A 6,332-nucleotide genomic window follows, 5' to 3' on the forward strand; every position below is an offset into this window, starting at 1 on the left:
TAAATCTTGGAAACAGCCTATTTGCCCATCCGTTGGAAACTGGATAAAGAAGTTGTGGTTTTTCTATAAAATGGAATATTACTCAGCCACAAAGAACAAGAAAATAGATTCATTCATAGGAAAATGGATACATATTGAAGATATACTCCTAAGTGATATAAATAAGTCACACATGTGTAAATACTGAACAGTTTCCCTGGTGTAAATAAACTGCAACAATGCATAAGATTCTAATAAGATTACTGACATTTAGAAATGGGAAGAAAGGAGCTAAAGGTGTAGGGAAGGTGGGATGGGTAGGGGAAGAGTAAAAAGGGAAAAGAAAAAAATGTGAGAGAATGAAAAGATGAAAATAAAGTGTTTGTAGATGCGGAGGGGAGGAGGGGGTGAAGGGAGGGCAGAGGTAAGGGGAAAAAATGAGAATCAAGACTTGTCATGTAGAGGTACAAGATCCCAACAATGAATGTAACTGTACTGTATCCCTAAAATGTACCAATAAACTCAATTAAAGCTGAAAAAATAAAAAATTTAAAAAATTTTAAAAAAAGAAATATTAGCCCTGTTGTCAGGGGTAAGGGCCCAACTACGGCAGCTTGGTTACAAGCTAAAGTAGCTTAGTTAAGCTAAAGTGGGAATCCTGTTCCCACTTTAAGACTACTCTTATTTAAACAACTTTAACAAGTAAAGCATCAGATTAAGACCTTCATTAAAAACCTATTTGGGAGCTTGTTTGGAGGTTCCAGCAGGTGAGTGTGGCTAGCTACTCAAATATCCCTGACTGAAGAAAAAGTCCTCCTCTATCAGGAATGGTGGTCGTCTTTGATCAAGCACACAGTTTCAGGAGATACACAAAAGGAGCAGTGATGGGAGAAAGGGGACACCCACCTAACCAGCCATAACAGCCATATCAACCCTCAGGATCAATGGGATGACAGAAGTCACAGACAGATTGCCCTCACATCCAAAACCTATTTTTTGGTTCATTTCTATTACCAATATACAGAATGCAGCAAAGGTATGCCCAGAATGAATATTCAAAATTATTTGGTGAAAATAAGGAGTAACAAAGAAATTATGTTCTAATGCCTATGTTTTATTGTCTGGCTTTGTTTCCTGACAAGAGTGGCCCAATAATAATCCTCTTAGAACTTGAAATTTAAATAAATATACAGAAAGATTAAAAGTCACTGAATATAACTGCTTTCTGATAGCACTGTAAAGAAAGGCCCATCGTGTTCTGTTAAGTACCCTAGAGGAAATTTATTCTTTATCTCCAGCCTAAATTCTGTGAAATAACCTAATACACATCTAAAATGTTTGTTAGATAAACTAGCTAGAAGTATATTTTTGCAGTCTGCAATAAAATGGACATCAAATAACTAAATCCACTGATAATTAGAACTAGTTATCTCTCAATATCAAGTTACAAAAAGTTACTGACTGTAGTTTACAAAAACATTAGCAAACTAATTCCAAGAGAAAGGTCCTCACCGATCCAACTGGCAGAACACTTAAAAAGAAAAAAAGAAAAAGAAATGTGTATTATCTTTAAGAATCCTAGCTGACAAAATTTACCCTCCATAAACAAGTACATATACATCTTTTAATGAGTCATCAAGTCTACTCTTAGAATTATCCTAGACAACAAGTGAATAAAGATGTGTATAGGAAAACATATGAAGTATTGTTTATAGTGAGAACATTAAAACTTACATATGCAAGAGAAAGCTGGTTAAATTATGGTACAGCCATACAATAAAATACTGAGTAGGCATTAAAAATAATGCAATAGGTCTCTACCCACTGATACAGAAAAATGTCTATGTAGTTTAATGACAAAAGACAGGAATGGTATTCTTGATCCCTACACATACATATAAATCCCTATATACCATGCTTCAGTGTATATACACATACATATATACATGCTTTCATAGAAAAAAGTCTGGAAAGATATATATTAAACTCATAAAACTGGTTATCTTTGGAGAAATGGTAAAAACAAAGGCATTTACTTTCTCCCTTTATTCATTTCTATATTGTAAATTGCATGTATTACTTTTATAATCACAAGAAATAAAACAAATGCTGTAACAGAAAGAATCTAAAAGACTGTAAACAAAAGCTTTAATACTGGTAAGCACAATCATTTATGATTCACACTGACAAAAGTGTTGTGATTCAACACATTAACAACAACTAAGAAAAAAATTTTGAAAAAAAGAATTTTGAAATTCCTCTTAACCTAATAAAAGTTCTAAGGGGATGTGAAGAGATCTAGACTGAATCAAAAGGGACCATCACATAAATCAGCCTGAACTAAATGCTCTAATAGGTAAATGTTTTATCTATACTTACATCTATCTACAAGACACGATTATTTTTCCCAAACGGTACTTACAGTTCTCTACAATTTCATCAAAAACTGCACCACTTTTCTGTTCAAACTGAAAAGGCAAAAACAAAAAAAATAGAAAAGTAACGTTATTCTCATACTTTTCAATCACAGTTGAAAGACCTCCCAAGCCAAATTATACACATATACCATAACATAAACAAAAATACTTCCAAATAGAGGAAAATAAAATTGGAGATGAACAAAAAATAGTTTTCAGACCAAAGAATGCAATCCAAACAAAAAGATAAATTAGATCCTTTTCTTTCTATTATTTTTGGTGGTATGGGAGATTTAGCTCTGAGCTGGGCCCAAAGTCTTTTTCTTTTCTTTCTCTTTTTAATTCCTTAGGAAGGGTCTCTTGATAAGTTGCCCAAACTGCACTTGAACTTGTAGGCATGCAGCACTGAGCATGCTTCCTCATAGCTTTTTAATTATTCTTACATCACTAAAAAAGGATATTTGCAATAATAATAAACATAGTCAGCATTTATTAAGAATTTACTAAATAACACTTACGGAGAACTATGCAAAACTTCTTACCCAAACTTAACCACACTATTGGAAATAATAGCTGCTGTCTTAGGCTAAAGCCACAAATTTGGTGCTCTTAAAATATGTGAGCCATGTTCCTGGGATGGTTTCTTTTGAGTGTGTTAAGGTCTAAAAGAGAAGTAGAGTCAAGTCCGAGGTAATTCTGAACCTTTAAAACAGAGAGCAGGAGGAAAGAAAGTAAAGCATAGGAAACTCCACCTACACACTAAAAGAAAGTAGCATGCTCTATCCTGAGTCTTTAAAGACCTAATTAGTTCATCAAGACTGATCATTCTAGCTTCCTATTCCTCTGCCTACTATATATACACTAAAGACCCAAGTACACAAGGAATGCTGCTTCTTGAAAACTTTACCTACTATAACCCAGAATAAGCCACTCTAATCAAGGGAGAAACTTTCAAGGATGAAAAAAAAAAGTACCTAACTACCTACATAATTATACAGGAAACATAACAGCTAAATTAATCAATAGTATCTGATTATCACAAATATGAACAGAAAAAAAAATCACAGGTTTCTGAAAGAATGTAATTATGAAAGGAGGTTCAAGATGAACAGCAGAAACTAAGACTGGGACAGTAGCAGGACTTTAAAGTGACAGGCTGAGAAAAAACAAGGAGGCAGCTCCAACTTTGGGAAATTAAGAGTGGAGTGGGGGGCCAGAGATTTAGCTCAGCGGCATGATGCCTACCTCCCAAATGAAGGCCCTAAGTTTGATCCTGGATAATAAACAAACAAAAAAAAGAATGGAGGGGGAGGTAAATGAGACTGAGCAAGCAGCTGTATTCCTTCAGATAAAAAAGAGGAATACATGAATAGACTTAGATCAAACCAATGCAAGACAAAGTGTAAACAAAAATGATAATGAATTATATGTTGACCCTAAACTTCACTGTGTAGCAACTAAACTCAGTCCAGATACCCAATCTCTTCTTTAAAAAAATTAGTAATAACATACCTTGAGATCTCATACAAATGAAATGCCTCCTTTGTACATGAGCTCTCTGTGAAGTGGCCAGCTCTGCTGTCCTTTCTATATTTGGATTGCTCTGCATATGGAGCAACCTGTCTTGCTTCTCAAAACTAACTACTCAACCTATAAGGTAGACAGATGTATTTCTGTTCTGTAATAAACTCACTTTAAATTAATCATAACTAATAGATGCATGGTTTCCATCTTATAAAAGGCAACTGACCACTACTGATGATGACAAAACCACCAAGAAAAAAACACATTATTTACAGAAAAGAAACTTCTACAAAGTATTTTCAGTTAAACCTGAAAAATCTGAGAGGATACAGACACAGTAAGAAAGGGAGGGAGAAAAGGAAGGGGGAGAGAATATGAATAAATTCATGTGGCCATGAGGAGCTAATGAGAAACCATTTGGAAAGAAAAAAATGACTGCCACAATAACAAAATTCCTCATTAACCTAAAAAAAGAGAAAGGGACAGAAAGTTGGAAAAGATAATTTTTGTGACATGGAAGCTCAAACCATTAGGCTTACCAGTAATTTCAAAGGCACTCTCAAAGAGAACAAGTGAGATAATAGATGAAAATTTCTCTAAACTGAAAATGTGAATATTTAAGATTGAAAGGACCTGCCCAATACCAGAGATAATTTTTTAAAAGTATATACTCGAATTTCAAAATTCCAAAAGAAAAAGAATTAAGATATATATTATAGGTGATTAATAAACACATTTAATTCAACTGATTTCAACTATATAAGCATTTTTAAAAGGAAAGGAAACAAACAGTGAAGACAAATCTACCTACCATGCCACTCAATTGTCTATGCTCTGGAATAAAAGGGAAATGGGAGGTGAGATTCATGAAAGGACTTGCTCACTGATCCACTTACAAGAAAGGATAATATATTTTTTAATACAATACTGTTCCTGGACACTTCACCTGACTTAATCAAATTACAATCTTGCACATTCTAAAGGGAAAAAAATTACAGGGATGGTATTTGTTATGGTTTGGGTCTAGATGTCTCCCAGTCTCATCTGGTCATAGGCTTCATCTAGAGATGTGAGGCTGCAACTGATTCATGATGCAATGCTAAACTCAAAGGCACTAGGATTAAGGGTTTGAGTGCTACCTGTCCTAAGTAGCCTGAATAAGATAAAAGGGACAGGGAGATGCTGTTAAATTCTTCTTGTTGCCTTTGCTACCTTGTGTGCACCATGCTGTTTCTTTTCTTCGAGGTCTGTCCCTCTTTTAGGGACTATGGACTAAAACCTCTACAAACTGTAAGCCAAATAAACCTCTTTCCCTCCAACTTTGCGTGTCAAGTATTTTTTCTCAGCAACAAGAGAGAAGTAACACTACTACCAAGAGGTAGTATGCCGACATTTTACGGATGCTTTAAGGGACTACATGTCATTTCACCTTAAAAGATGATTATTAAACCTAACTCCTGACAAAGATCAGATTCTATTCCAAGTGAAAGAGTAATAATATCCCAACATCTCTGTAAATTGGACCACAAAAGATCATTTTAACAGTGTTCTAAAGAGGAAAAAAGTAACTCAGCTACTGACAATTTCATATGAAAATTATTTAGCAAAATGACAATGAAAAGTGATTGAAAGTAGAGCTGGGGATTTAGCTCAATGGTACTGCCACCTACCATGTAAGGGTAAGGTCCCAAGTTCGATCCCCAGTACAAAAAAGAAAAAAAAAGTGACTGAAAGTACACTGGACAAAAGAATCAGTGTCTAACGCTGGGCATGGTGGCAAATGCCTGTAATTCTAATACTGTGGAAGGCTAAGAAAGGACGATGGCAAGTGTGAGCTCCAGCCAAGTAGTTGATGACTGCTCAGAACAAATGAAAAACCAACAGAGAAAGAAGAAAATCAGGTTGGTGAAACGTTAGAAGACACTCAAATGGCAAAGATTCCAGGATTAAATCTCCTTCTCTGGATTCAAAACTAAGCTTGTCTCCCTACCTCTCCCTCCTTTCTTCCCTCTCAAAACAAAAGCACACAACAATATACATAAAGTCCCTTTTTTTACACCGGGTACACATTTCAAAACCATAGGGATAAAACAGACTAGTGGCTATCTAAGGCTGAGGTGGGTAGGGAGCGACAGGGAAAATCTTATGAATACATACGTACAACTCTGAACACAGCAGTTCCTCCTTATCAGCAGAGGATACTTTTCAAGACCCCCCCCAATGGATGCCTGAAAGTTATGGAACTGATCCCTACATATAATTTTTTTTCCCTACATTTACATGCCTATGATAAAATTTCATTTACAAATTAGACACAGTAAGGGACTGACAACTACTACAAATAAAACAATTACAATACAATCAAAGTTATATGAGGGGCCGGGGATTTAGCTCAGTGGTGCGGCCACCTGC

At 35.2% G+C, this 6,332-nt stretch overlaps 1 protein-coding gene across 4 annotated transcripts in view; it reads right to left on the bottom strand.

Annotated features, from left to right (window-relative positions):
• The window catches only part of Zmym4 (zinc finger MYM-type containing 4), a 115,321-nt gene extending 112,872 nt beyond the window's left edge, over positions 1-2,449 (bottom strand). For 2 of the 4 annotated variants that reach the window (XM_033767706.1, XM_033767705.1), the window contains exon 1: positions 2,402-2,443. The gene's annotated coding sequence lies outside the window, so the exon portion shown is untranslated. Of the gene's footprint in view, positions 1-2,401 lie in introns of all 4 variants that reach the window. The other 2 variants (XM_010645242.3, XM_010645245.3) reach the window with 2 other exon arrangements.
• Positions 2,450-6,332: the final 3,883 nt, after the last annotated feature.

Source organism: Fukomys damarensis, unplaced genomic scaffold, assembly GCF_012274545.1.
Source record: "Fukomys damarensis isolate Sample0158 unplaced genomic scaffold, DMR_v1.0_HiC HiC_scaffold_23, whole genome shotgun sequence".
Taxonomy (NCBI): domain Eukaryota; kingdom Metazoa; phylum Chordata; class Mammalia; order Rodentia; family Bathyergidae; genus Fukomys; species Fukomys damarensis.